Source organism: Equus asinus, chromosome 4, assembly GCF_041296235.1.
Source record: "Equus asinus isolate D_3611 breed Donkey chromosome 4, EquAss-T2T_v2, whole genome shotgun sequence".
Lineage (NCBI taxonomy): Eukaryota > Metazoa > Chordata > Mammalia > Perissodactyla > Equidae > Equus > Equus asinus.
The window spans coordinates 62,059,094-62,073,698 of record NC_091793.1 but is presented as its reverse complement, the minus strand read 5'-3'; positions in this window follow the sequence as shown (position 1 = coordinate 62,073,698).

Here is a 14,605-nt window from a genome sequence, read left to right as displayed (position 1 = left end):
CAGGAGACGGTGCCTTTGAAGGCCCTGAACATGCATAAAAATAACAAGGCTGAGCATTTCTTCCTCGGGAGAGATGAAGGCTCGAGGCTGTTTAGAGATCCACGGGGGCCGCTGCCCCATATGAAATGCTGCTCTGACTCAGGCGCACATCACGCTTCTTAATGGCTGCCTAATGTGCCTCATTTTCACTGTCGTTTCAAAGCTGATTGTGCGTCACGCAGGGATCCCGGCTACGTGATAACCCCCCTCTTCCACTGGACCGGCGCTCCCCCTGTTGGCTGCAAGCCCCTCATGACCTGCGCTGGTCTGGCCTGAGCCGTGTGTGTGCCCACACGCGTGTGTGCGTGCACACCCTTGGGGCTTCTCTCCCTGGAGTCCTCTCCCCTCCTCAGTCTGTGCTGACACACCGTCACACACGAGCATCAGCGCCTGAGCTAGCACTGTGCTTCGACGGCTTTAGTCCCCGCCCCACGGCGCCCCATCCCCATGCAAGTCAGGGCAGCGGCAGGCCTGGCCTGACCCGGGGCTCAGATTGTGTCATCAGGAGCTCCCTTAGCTCTGCTTTCCGTGTTGGCCTCACCCTTCCGTCAGGTGCCTGCGTGAGGTGCCCTGGCAGCGCCTCAGAGGGAGAGGGCTTCTCATTCATAGGAGTCCATTGCAAGTCCCAGCACGGGATGGCTGGGCCCAGGTCGCATGTCCATCCTCAGCCTGGTGACCGGATCAAAGGGGATGAAACGCACTGACTGGCTGGATCTAGGTCCTATGTTTCTCTTTGATGCCTGTGTATAGACGGTTAACTTCCCCCAAACCACACGGACTAGGAAAGGCTGGAGGGGGTCTTCTGAGGAAAAAGAGGCACTGTTGGCATAAGATGGGGAGGTAGAGGGTGGGAGCAGGCAGGACAAATAGCCACAGACGTGGACTTCCCCACGCAGGGCAGTGGAGCACCTTGGCATCTCCACTGGGGATAAGCTCACCCCACAAGTGGTGGGAAACCAGCTCAAAACCCCCGAGAACCACATGTGACATCAGGGGTAGGGAGCCTGGAACTGAGAGCCACGTGGAGACAGGGCCCGAGGCAGGCAGAGTGGAGACAAGCCCAGGGTTTCCTGCTGGCCTGGGAGGCAGAGGGCCGGGTGGAGACACAGGTGCCCAGGGGCCGTGTCAGTAGGGAGCCCGGACAGCGATGGCAAGGAGCAGGCAAGGATGCGACAGGAGGGAGGCCTCTGGAGGAGTTCTCCCAGCAGCTGGTTAGGAATGAGCTTCTCGAGCTCCGCTCCACACCTCCTGCATCGAAATCTGAATATGAATCAGACCCCACATGACCCACGTGCACCACTAGTCTAAAGGACCCATCTCCGAGCTCTCACAGTGAGGAACGATGGGACTTACGTGACGAGGCACGTCAACATCATACCCAAGAAGGAGCAGAGGGCCGCCACCGCCAAGAGACTTCTCTGCGAAACCGAGGGTCTGGCGAGATTGCATCACCCCCATATCTTGATGGTGCAGGTGATCGAAAGTGAGGAGACACTATTCATAATAAGTGAATATGTGCGCGGAGGCGACCTGCTGGACCACCTGGTGAAGCATGGCCAACTGACCGAGGAGGAGGCGCGCGGCCGGTTCCAGCAGCTCATCTCTGCTCTCCAGTACCGCCACCGCCGGGGTGTCATGCACCGGGACCTGAAGCCGGAGAACGTGCTCCTGGACCCGGCGGGGAGCGCGAAGCTGGCCGACTTCGGCTTCTGCAGCCTGGTGCCTGGCGGGCCGCTGAGCACGTTCTGCGGCATCCCTGGCTACATGGCCCCGGAGGTCATGCAGCTGCAGCCCTACGACGGCCCCCCGGCCGACGTCTGGAGCCTCGGCGTGCTGCTCCACGCCATGCTTGCCGGGTCCCTGCCGTTCTCAGGTGAAGAATTCCACGCCATGCAGCGCAGCATGCTCCTGGGGGCTTACTCGCCGCCCAGGCTGGTGTGGCGCCAGTGCGCCCGGCTGCTCAGAGGCCTGCTGACCCTCGACCCGGAGAAGAGAAAGACCTTGGAGGAGGTGATGGGGGACCCGTGGGTCAACTGGGGCCCGCCGAGGCTGAGGCCTTACAGGGAGCCGCCTGCTGACACGAGGGCCACCTGGGGGACCGACGAGATGCCGAAGGCCCAGCAGCCGCGGGGGGGTGGCCACGCCAGCCCCCCGAGCTCCCTCCCCTCCAACAAGGCCCGCAGCTGCTGTGCTTCGCCATACTGCACGGCGTGGCGGAGGGCCTCGGAGCCCCGCGGCCGGCGCGCTGGCAGTGAGCCCGTTCTGCCTACCTGGCTCCGGGAGGCTGGCCGTCAGCGGCCCAGCGAGAAGCCACAGTCAGGGCCGAAGGCCGCAGAGCCTGGCGGTGCTCTGCCCAGCCTGGACACGGGCCTCGCCGCCCCCAGCCCGGCCCCCTCATGGGACCCCGGGGCCGTCCCCTCCTCCCACAGTGCCTGAATCACACGTGGGGCTCAGGAGGGAAGCTGGAGAGGAGACTCCCGGCAGGCGGGGCAGCCCCACGGGGTGAACCTGGCCTCGCCCTCTGGCCACAGCCAGGGCCGAGGGGGCGCTGCTGGGAGGCTGCTCAAGGCACTCCGAGGTCTGTGCTGCTGCCTGCCAATCAGGATCAGGTCTCGCAAGCGGAACAGTGTGTGGCCCCAGTGAGGTCCCAGCAGGTCCGGTCCCAGCGCAAAGGTCGAGCTGCCCCCTGCATTGTCCGCGCACAGCGAGCAAGTCGCAGAATCCAGAGCCGGCCCCGGGCGTGGGGCTTCGGCCAGAGGGAGACGCCTTCTGCTGTGAGTGGGGGCCGTGCAAGAAGGACATGCGTGTGTGCAAAGACGCGGGTGAGAGGACTCGCTCCAGCAACCGGGGAGCTGTGCCAACCGGCGGCGCTCTCTGCAGAGATTCAACTCGGAAGGGACCTGGCCCCTCTGGGAGCCTCCAAAGCATCGCGGCCAAACACTCGGGGAACCTAGAGGACGGCCTGGAGGCACCTGGGGGACACGAGGAGAGGCCACCCTCGCTGCAGCTCGGCCCCTTGGCCCCACCGGGGTGGAACCTCAGAGCCTGGACTGCTTTTCCTGGAGCACAGCTTCCCTCCCCGTCCTCTCCGTCTCTTCTTCCACGTTGAGGGGCTGACGGTTGGGTCTCGGAAAGTCCTCGGTTTTCCAAGTCTTGTAATAAACTTGCTGCTGCAGAAAGCTGTGTCACAGATGCTCCGTTTTTGCACCCTCCTTACGCAGAGCGGGGGTTGGGCGGACTCCAGCCTGAGACGCCTGTAGGGATGTAGCACGAGGAGGTGATCGGAACAACTAGGTGGAGAAGTGACTCAGAATTCTTGGGGTAACGCTCCTAGCAACTAATGCGGGTCTGAAGGGACAAGGCTGGGAGCCACAGTGGAGTGCCTTTCTGCCGAAAGGCAGCGACCGTGGCTAACACTAGCTGACGTTTCCAGAAGCAGCACGGGAAACTTCGAGCCTGTGGCTTTTATGACTCCGAGCGAGAGGTCCAGATAGGGTAACTGAGTCCGTGAGCCACCCTTGGGGGATCGGGGTGGCAGGGTGTGGGCCCCCAAGCGGCCTCAGGTGACTTCCACGTGCAGATGGGTCTTCCGACTGTATCGCAGGACTTGGCCCTGGGCACTGGGACGATTTCTCCTTTTGATGACGGTGATGCGGAGCAGGCCCCTAAGAGCACTGACGAGGTGTGGGCTGTTCGGACAGCTGCAGGTTCCAGGGGAGGTGACAGGAAGCCAGACATCCTGGGGCTCCAGAGGGAGGGTCAACCATCAGGGAGCTTCCGCAGGGGCTCCTCAGAAGCCTGAGGATGGCCAGGAGGCCGCTGGCTGCTGCTCGCGAGGCCGGTGGCACTGTGTGCAGTCTTTCCACGTGCTCACGAGACGGCTCGGGACGGTCCCAGCACGAGAGTGGGCAGAGATTTCCCTGCGCCCACGGAGTGCAGGGCCAGGGCCAGGAAGAGGAGGGCTGCGGACATGCTGGGAGGCTTGTTGCTCCCCGTTCGGGTCCCCCGCTGTGGTTTTCCTTACGCCAAACAGCCCAGCGTGTGGTCCTCCGGCGCTGCTCTCCTGGCATCTGTCCAGGGACCCCTTCCCTTCAGGGCCAGTCCCACTGCCTCGGTGGGCTTTCGGGACCCTCTGTGACCTGTCCCCGGCAGCCCTTTGCACTCCCACCTCCTCCCTGGGCTTTACTCACACTGACTGGTTCGGTTTTCCACAAATCCTCTGCCCGTGAGGCTCCCCCTCGGTGAAGCCCACATGCTGGGCGCTTGGCCAGACTCCCGGGCTCCCCGAGGGGAATCAGGCATGGATCCTGCTGGAAGAGCACAGCCCAGCTGGGAAGAGAAGGCGGGGACCCAACAGGAGGACAGTCCCCTGTGCCGGGGACAGAGGCAGGACGTGCCCAGCTCAGCACACGCTCACCCCCTGCTGGCAGTCTAAAGGGAGGTGGCATCTAGTGGGGAGGGCTGCAGGCTCTGACCGCAGCAATCGGAGGAGGCGTCCCAGACAGAAGGAGGCTGCGGTGGTGGGCACGTACAAGACAGAGGCAGGCGCGAGGCTTGGGGGGACGTGGACCAGCACCCCTTGTTTCTGGGACCACTTCCGCTGGGTGCATTGTGCTCTGCGTCTCTGAACTTCGATATCCCCCAGCTCAGGCCTGGAGAGCAGTCAGCTGCGATGACGGAACGCTCTGCTGATGAGGCTTTCTCTGTCTCTTCTGTGAGCTTGGGCGCTGGCTGGCTGGCCGGCGGCTGCCTCTGAGCTGCCTCGTTAGGCTAAGCTCAGTTCCACAGCAAGGGCCCTGGGTCAGTTTCTAAGGAGCAGGGGAGCAGGAGCAGGGAGCGACGTGCTCGGCCTCCGCTGGAGAAGATGCTTCTGGCTTCAGGTGCACAGTGGGCTCTGCGGGGAGAGACCGTGAGTCGGTGTGGGGCCCCACCAGGGATTTGCCAGCGCAGCTAATGAACGCCCCCGCTGGCCCGGCATCTTCAGCTGACTCCTGAATTATGAATTACTTAATGCAACTGGTCTAATGGGTCATTTTACACAAAACAGCAACTCAGGGTGGGGAGTGGTGGGGTGGTGGGAGAAAACATTACCAGGGGTGTGGCAGACAGGTCCGGGTGGCTCCCAATGGCATCGTCCACCTCCCAGAGCAACCGAACCCCTGACTCCTGGCTGGGCATGTGGCCACCCAGGACATAGAGTTCCCAGCCTGCTCTGCAGTGGGCTGGGCATGGAACCCAGCGCTCCCTCAGGACGGGAAGGGAAGTGACTTGTGCGGCTTCCAGATATTTCCCAGGAGAGAGAAGCAGGCTCTTCTATCTGCATCTCCCTCTGTCCTGTTGCCGGGAGCACGAGCTCTGAGGCTGGAGCTCTGTCCTGACCACACGGACGAGGGCGGCTCCTCTGGGATGACAGGGCAACGGGGACAGGAGCCTCCCGGGCAGCCCTGCCAGACCAGCGCCAACCGTGTGCCTCCAGACTGAGCGCGGGAGAGGGGCCAGCTCTGTGCGCCACTCTGCCGTGGGCCTTTGTTCCAGCAGCTGGACCCTGTCCTGACCAGGATGGCCATCTTGGAGGTGACTTTCTGGGGGCTCCCTCGGGTCAGGCCGCTCCCCGGGCCACAGCTGCCTGCAGTGTTCAGCCCTCCTTTCCGTGGGGTGACAGCCAAGCTCAGCTCCAACCCACTCCCCCCTCGTGGTGCTGTCCTGGAAATCTAATGCGTGAAGGTCGATGCCCCCAGGAAACAAATCTGGCGCTGGTGCCCCCCAGGGCGTAGGGCGTCCCCTTGTTCTGTCCTCCCACACTGCGCACCCCCACTCTCTCCCAAAGACACCCCTTGTTCTGAAACAGGCTGGGCTGAAACTGTCTCTCCCTGCTGATGTCCGCAGATTCTCGTCACCTGACTCAGGGAGCTGCCCTCTAACTGGATTATTGCTGGAAAGTTGAGTTAGGAACTGACGGCTGTCTGCTAAAGTGACAAGATTAAAAGCTGAATCCGAAAAACCCACCAAACTCCAGGCTCAGTGGGCGGGCAGAGCCTGGGACTTGGTCAAGCCCTGGCCCCGAGCCCGCCGCCTGGGAAGACAGACGTTCGGGACGTCCCGGGGCTCTGGTCTTGTCCGTGGAATGCCTGATGTGCCCTCCACTCTTCTGGAGCCTCCCGTTTGATGGGGAAAGGAACTCCAGTGTCTATTCCAGGTTCACCTTGTTGAAGATGCTGTGACAGGGCGCACACTTCCTTTGCTCTTCCTCTGTTCAGGCTAAGCGTCTGCAAAGGGTCTGGGAGGGCAGGTTTCACAGAGAATGTGACAAGGGAACATGTGCGGTTCAGTAAGGCCAGCGGACCCGGAGACGATGCCATTGAGAAGATAGTTGATTACTTGCAGTTCTCCGAGGCGGAGCTCGCAGGGCCACGCAGGGCCACCAGGGAAGACCCGGGGGTCAGGAGGCGAAACAGCAGGGCACTGCCGGCAGGAGTCTGTCCTGTGGGTTCTGCGGGGAGGAACAGCGAGGCAGGGTGAGCAGGCTCAGACGGGCTGGTCTGAATAACTCACAGGCTCCGGGGCAGGGGGCGGTCCCGCCTGTCCGGTGCCTGCCCTGGGGGACAAGGGCAGGGGGCCCGTGGCCCTGAGTGTGAGTGTCCAGCAGAGGAGGTGCTTGGGGTGTGGATGGCCCCTGGATGGGTCGGTTTGTATTTGGAATGTGGGCCCACGAAGGAGGGCTCTTCCTGGGGTGGGGGTGCGACAAGGGAGGCAGGAGGCTGAGCCGAAGGGACTTGGGACAAGGCGTGTCCCATATGCGCACGTGGGCCAGAGGTTAAAGCCTCAGGTTTCCAGAAGCTACAAACATGGCCCAGACAAGGCTCAGCTCCGACGTCACCTCCTCGGAGGAGCCTTCCCAGCCTCCTGAGTCCACAGTGACGGCCTCCCGCCCCGGTCTCCCTCGCGTTGGCCCTTTCATTCCCCTCACTGTGTTCATTACCAGGCCCCCCGCTCAGCACCCGCTCAGTGGGAGACGGGCAGGAGGTCAGGGTGCCCCTTCATTCAGAAGCTTTATTCTTTTCCTTTTTTGTCGTGAGGAAGATTGGCCCTGAGCTAACATCTGTGCCAATTTTCTGCTATTTTCTGGGCAGGACACCTGCCACAGCATGGGCTGATGAGCGATGTGAGTGTCTGCACCTGGGGCCCAAACCTGCAAACCTGGGGCCGCTGAAGAGGAGTGCAGGAGCTTAACCACTATGCTGCCGACCCAGCCCCAGGATTCTTTTGATAGCCTGTGACAGAAACCCAAGGGGCTTGAACTAGCAAACGAACAAAGCAGGAGAGAACGATTTCTGTAACTAGGCTGTCTAAAGGCCGAGAGCTTCAGGTGAGGCTGTACCTGGGTGCTCGACGCCATCAGCAGGGATCGGCCCTCCCAGCCTCTTGGCTTGGCTGCCTGCCCTCTGTGCTGCTGTCCTGCTCAGGGGGAGCTCTCCACCGCCACTCCCGGGCTGGCCTCAGCACCCGTCAGCAGCCCAACAGAAAAAGAACTTCTCTTCCCCAGGATTCCATCCCTAACTGCTCCCCGTTTCCCAGGTGGGAGATGGGGTGCCTGGCCGGGCCAAGGTGGGACCGGCTCTGAGTTCACATCAGCCCCGCCATCAGTTCCCCTTTAGAGAACCCAGCAGAGATGGGCTAAAACTCAAGGCCCACATCCCCAGGGCCCTGGGTCCTTAGTGACACTCATAGGTAAAGGCTTGTTTCTGTGACCTCTGACCCCTTGAGCTATGGAGCCAAATGGAATTCGCAACTTGTTCAAGTCCAGATGGGCTCACGCTGGGCTCCCACTAAAGGCATGCTGATCGCAGGACCTTGAAGTCCTTTTACAGAGAAACTAGCGTCCAGACAATATCCAGAAACCGAGGCTACCCAGGCCCAGCTCCTCGGCTCCCTGACGTCAGAGTGCACCTTCCCCCGTGGAGACAAACAGCCGAGGACGCTCATCTGAGAAACCCTCTGTCTCCTCGGCTGGAAGCAGCCCCAGACACAGGCCCATGGGAAAACACTGATCAGGAAGGCCAAGGCACCCTCCCCTACCTAAAGCCCCAAATCAAAAGCCCCACCCATTTCTTAATGGGGAGCTAGCAATTTTGCGGGCCCTGGCTCTTGCTTTGCTGCCCCTGCCTGGTGAAGGAAAGCTTTCCCAAAGGGGTAGTTTCCCAAAGTTTGTTAGCACTAGGCAGTTCCTTCCATGTTCATCTCAGGAGGAAAAATCTCAAAATGCCAGCAAGTTGGCTTCAAGGGGCCTTTCAAGGAAACCCTTCGAGGTTTTTCCTGCCTCCTGAAGATGATGAGACTGTGAGGGTCCCCAGGGCGGCCTTGGCCTGCAGTGCTGGGACGGTCCTACATGGTCTTGGGTTCAGAGAGAGCCGCCCTGAGAGCCGGGCAGGGGTCAGTCCCGGGGCCCAGATGGGGACACTGAGCCCAGGATGTTGAGGAGCTTCCCAGACACACACCGGGAGGCAGCGAGCACATCGGCCCCCTGGACACGCCGGCCCACAGCCGCTACGCAGGGACCCGGGGACACTGCAACCAGCAGGGTGACCTCGGGGGGTCGCTTTGCCTGTCTGAACAAACAGGACAGTGGTGGTCCCCACCACGCACACTTACCGCGTGAGGACAGAATGAAGTCATCGACACCAAGGGCTGAAAATGGGCCTGGCCCCTCACCCTCTCTCAGTGAGTGCCCATCAGTAGCGTGTCTGTTCTTGTCGTCCTGCTGTGCTGTGCACACCTGGCTAGTCGGCTGGAGCACTGTGTCGGCGGGAGCCCCGTGTCCATTCCTGTCGCTCCTCTGCTCCGGCTCCCACCGTGGCTCCCTGTGGCCTGGACGTTCTTTGTCAGTGCTCTCTGTTGAAGTCCCACACACGCCATCACGTTCTCCCCTCTGTCTTCACTCCACAGCCTTTTATGGAAACAGACCCACTGTGTGCTGGCCCTGCTCCAGCACCTCCTGGCCATGGCCACAGCTGCTGCCAAGGCCCCACCCTCCCCGGTGAACTTCAGCCTGGAGGCTGAGGCGCTGCTGGCCTCTGAGGCTCAGCTGGGAAGGAGGGAAGAAGAAAGTGTCTAATATTTCCCTCCAAAATGTCATTTGGACAGGAAGCATGTGTCCCGTCCCTCGTCCTGGCTTCTATACGCTGTGTCCTGCACACAGCGGCAGTTCTCCGTGCCTGCAGTCGTGTGGGTGGGGCCTGCGTAGCCCACCCCAGGTTCTGGAGGAAGGGAGACACGTTTTGTGCTGTCATCCAGGCAGTTGTTGCCCTCAGGCCTCCTCCCAGGAGCCTCTCTGGTTGCCTCCCTGACGCTGCGGCCTGGGTCTCTTGACCCCCGCTTTGTCCCCTCCAGGAGCCTCGCACACACCAAGCCCTGAGCAAGCGGCTCTCTGCTGAACTCTGCTGACATCCGTCCTGGGACCAGGCAGTGGGCTGAGCTGTGTGGATGCTTCCTGTGGAAGGACAAGCACCGACTAACAGAAGTGCATGCGTCCTGGGGCTGTGTCACCTGCAGGACAGCCCTCGCCCCGCTGACCACACTGCCCCCCAGGAGGAGTTTCTGGACTTGCCTTAACAGAGAGGGACAGTCAGATCTCAGGGTCCTGGTGTCTCCTGATGGCTGAAGGGCCCTTGGAGACAGGCCAGTCCCTTATTTGCTCTGCACGCCCTCTCCACCAGCCCAGACTCCAGGGACAGGAGCTCTGTCATTTGGGCTCCGAGGTTCCGTCCTGAGAAACCCGCAGTTCTTCAGCGGTTGTGGTGGAGAGCCACACTCCGCCCTCCCCGGGGCCCTGACTCCCCCTGCTCCCTGCCCCGCCCCTCCTGGCTGGCTGTCTCCCTGCACACACTCTGGTTTCCCTCCCCCGAGACCTGACCCCTTTCATTTTTTGGGCAGATGGGAGAATTCGCTCCAGGCTGGGCTCGTTGGGGTGGCTGAGAAATGCCTCAGGGGAATGAAGGCTCCAGGATTCCGGATCTCACGGATAGGGGCGTCCCCACGGCCACCCCTGGTGCTCCCGGGAGGGGAGGCTGGGCAGTTCCCAGCAGGTGAGCCGCCTGACGCTGGAGCATGGACTCGCCCCGACTCAGCACCACCGAGGACTCACACCGTGCAGGATCCACGGAACCTTTGGGATGCGTGATTCTCATCCTAAGCTCGTCCTCCCTTTCCGAAAATCCTCTGTCCAAGAGTTCGTAACTGTCACCAAGGGCACAGCAGAAGCGTGTAAACAGGGCGGGCGGCTCCGGTGGGACCGTGTCTACGGTTCTGGAGGACGCTCGCTGCCTTCTGCCCGATCCAGGGCGCATTGACTGTTGTGCCACGAACATCTTTGACGAGGGAACATTTACGGAAGGAACCTTCTGGGCCTCTTCGCCCTGGAGCGGGCAGCCGCACTGCCCGTGTCATGACACGCGCTGGCCCCAGTGCCTACTGCCTCCACGGTGGCCGTCCCAGCTGGTGGGGCAGGTGGCTTGGTCGTGTGACATGGAGCGTCCTTCCTCGCTGGGCCTGCTGCGGAGGGCTCCCGGAGCCCCTCCTGTTGGGACACGAAGCTCTCTGGGGAAGCCTTTCGGCAAAGACAGGAGATGCCGTCTGCACTCAGTGCACGCGAGTCTCGTCGTGACGCGAAAGGAGGGAAGAGGGCAGCCACTCACTCGGTCATCTGCCTCTTCATTCAACAACACGCACTCTGAGCAGCCCTGACGCCTTGGGTTCCAGTTCAGTGCTCTCGCCGCTTCTGAGGCCCGGGTTCATTTCCCGGTCCCAGAACCACACCAGCCGTCTGTCAGGAGCCACGCTGTGGCTGTGGCTCACACAGAACTGGAAGGACTTATGACTACAGTGTACTACCATGCACTGGGGCTTGGGAGGAAAGGAAAAAGGAAGATTGCAGAGGTGTTAGCCCAGGGAGAATCTTTGCCGCTGTGTGGGACTTGAAGTGGCCGCCCCAAGATACATCTCTTTGGCATGAGGGTTATTTTGGGCTGGCTCCTTTCAGACCCTGCAGACGTTGGAGAAGCTCTGAACACGAGAACTCACCCTTCGTAAGAGGCACTGACGTTTGTGAGGGCGATCCCCATCTGCAGAGGGTCTTCCTCTCTGTACCAGGAAGAGGGGGACGACCTTCTCTCTCTAGAAACTCCCGTCAGTGTGGAGGGCAAGCACTCACATCTGCATGACAGCCTTTCTCTCGTTCACTTGCCTTTCTGCTGACCTGCCATAGCCGCCTCCCCACGCCAAAGCCTCCTTTGTAGCTGACGCTGGCATTCAAGGTGAGAGCTTCCACCATTTTGGCGAGTGGCTCAGTTTTCCTGGGTCTCTGCCATGTGCGCTTGTTATAAAGCTTTGTCTGGTTTCCTCCTGTTATTTTGTCCCATGAGAATTTAGTACGTTGTCCAGTCAGAAGGACCCAGAGTGGGTAGAGGAAACGTCTTCCTCTCCTACACCTGCAAAAAGAAAAAGACGAGTTCCCCACTGTCTCGTGTCAAGCCCAGACACGGAGATGTGCTTATTGTTCACTTACACCTGTCTTATTCCAAAATGCCCTGTTCCTGTTCCTTCTCTGGTGTTTTCTATTCCCGTTATGCACAGAGGTAGCTCGAGCCCAGAGTGGGTAGGATTTGCCTGACGTCACACAGCAGGGAGGGGAAGTGGGTGCAGAAGTCCTTTCCCAAGCCAGGTGTGTGTGTCTGCACCCGGCACCGGCCCTGGAGTGTGGACCTGCCCAGCCCAGGCCTCCCGGGACACGTGCAGCGACGGGTCAGTTGACTCGGGGAGGCAGGAGGCAGCATCGTCCTTGGAGGCCTTGGGATCTGCTTGGGAGGCGTCTGCTGTTGTCTGGAATCGTGCGGCCCACTCTGAGCTCAGACAACAAACGGCTGTGTCCTTGCTGGTTCCCTACCGCCTTCCACTGGTGCTCATCCTGGGGGCCTCACCTCCTGCCCTGCCACACTCCCCACTCCTCCCTACTGCCTCCCAGGGTCCAGGACTGTGGGACCCCTGCCCTCCCCCGGCACCCCCCTCCCTGTCCCTTCACACGTCCTGTCGCCTTAGCCTGGTCCAGCCTTCCCACTGGAGGAATGCAGAATTCACTGAACACGTGTTTATTCTGAGTCTCCTGGGCACCTGATTCCCCACTGGGCTTCGGGAGTACAGTGGCACAGGCTGAAGTTCATGAAGGGTTCATGAAGGAGGAGCACACACTATGCAGGCCAAGGAAGAGGTGAGAATCAGGGAGGACCCGCCTGTGCAAAGGCCCTGAGGTGGCCAGGTGAAGCATGGAAGATGTCCGTGTGAGTTCAGGATGGGGATAGTGGTCATCCTGCCCATTAACCTAGGACCAAACCCTGTCCTTTTCCACCCCAACCTACTTCCCGGGCTGACTTCGTAGTCAGAGGGCTGAAGTCTGAATCCAGGTCTGTCACTGCTTGTAGCTGTGTGACCTGGGCCAGTGGCTTCCCCTCGTGAAGCCTCAGTTCTCTCCTCTGTGCAAATAACAGGGCCACCTCGCTAGGCGTTGGAAAAGTCTAGACGAACATGGGTAATGCTTGTGACACGCTCCCACGCTCAGTGCTCCATGTGCGCTGCCATTTTCTATTGTTACGACTGTTACGACTCCTTTTGTTGGAAGCTGATAGGACTTGTGGAGGCAGTGTAGGCTGTTGGGAAAGTCACAGGCTTTGCCGTTAAACTTGGGAGTCAAGGAAGTGCTAGCTCCTCCACTTGCCTGCTGTGTGACCTTGGCCAAGTCACTTAACTTCTCTGGGCTGCATTTTCCTGATGCACAAAATGGGGAGCATAATTCTAAGAGAGCCTTCTTGTACGTGCGTGATGTGTTGGCATGAGGACAGACTGGATACGTGGAACCACGTGCCTTGGTGGCTCCAGGAGAGTGGAAATGGACAGGGGTGGAGAAGGAGAGAGCGGCCGGTGGGGGGAGACGGTGACCTTGCTCTTCGCACATCGCTATCCCGTTTGATTTGCGTGGATTCCGTTGCAATAAAAGCAAAGAAGCCCCAGAAAGTGGAAAAGACAAATTTTATAGAAGTACCACTGTCCTCCTTGGACGGAGTGAGGATCGAAAGCGTGAATGATTGGAAAGCCAGTAGACGGGGCCGGGTCTGTGCTAAGTGCGCACGGGAGAGCGTCACACAGCGAGGGCTAAGGGGCGACTATTCGGCTTCTAAACTGACTGGGCTTGAACTGAAAGCCTGACTCACTGCCTGTCAACCCGAGACGTGCGTCTGCTTGACCAGTGAGTCCGGACTGCGCTCTCTTCACACGAGGATGCAGCCGCCCCCTCCCGCCCCCTCTGGGGGAGGCCTGGTCCTCTCAGCAGGGTCCTGGTGACCTGCTGCTGCGCCTCTGAAGGCCTCTGTGACGTTCTGATGGCAACGTATCCTGGTGTGTTTGACGTGTGCTGCTTGTTCCGAAAGGAGACGAGACCGTTCTGACAGCCATGCTCTCCGAACGCCTCACCCTCACTCTGGCTCCTGATAAACTCACCCGTTTTCACTGATAGGCTGGTTATGGATTATTTGCGTAGACATTTTGAGTCAATGTCAGTCCTGATCCTGCTATAATAATGGTAATTATCATTATAGCATTATCACCATCACCATCACTTTGAAGCAGCTCTGCAAAACCCTTCACGTCTGTCCTGTCCTCCGAGAGAAACGGGGTCCTCTCATCCTGAGCGACAGGGCTGCCTGGAGGCCCAGGGAGGCAGGGTCACCTGTCCCAGGGAGGAAGGTGCGAAGCCCCCAGGGGGCTCTGGGCAGGGGCCAGTCCCCACACCCCCACCGCGCCCACGCAGCCCCCGTGCTCTTATTCAGAGCTGCCAGCGCTGGGCTCCTCTGCCCTGGGGCGGGAAGGGCAGGGGCATCCCTTTAGGCTGCTGACTGGGAGGCCCATGAAAGTGTAGGAAGGCCCGAGGGGTAGGGAGAGGACGTCTGGGTGGAAACTGAGTCAGGGCCAAGCAACAGAGCCTGCAGCTGTGACTTGCAGCCCGCCTCAGCCCTGACAGGTTCGAGGGTGAGACAGGGCTCCGCGGGAGGCGTGCAGGTGGGGGTGGGCTCCTGGGCCACCAGGCGGCAGGCTGAGGGTCTCCCGGAGCCGCTCCCTCTCTGCGGTCTGGGCCCCTCACTGGCCCGGGCAGAAGCAGGAGGATTCGGTGGCGTTTGGAAGATGAAGAACCCTTGAAAAACAGCCTGTGAGCGTCGAACAGAATGGGTCTCTGTCGATGTCGTTGGCATAACAAGGCCATCATAACAAATCATCAGTCATAGGAAGAATCTGCCAGTGAGGAGGAGCAGAGGCCCGGGAGCCCCTGTGAGCAGTCCGTGGCCGCGCCCTTGGGGTTAGGCTCGGGAAGGCGAGGGAGAAGCAAGCGGGAAGCGGCCTTGGCCTCTGCGTCGGGTGTCGTTGGGAGTAGGGGCTGATCCACGCCTTGTGGGGCCTAAAGCTTAGGACTTACCCAGGCCTTCGGGCGGAGCTTTCTCAGTAAAGGAACCCGGAACTAGGTGAGGGC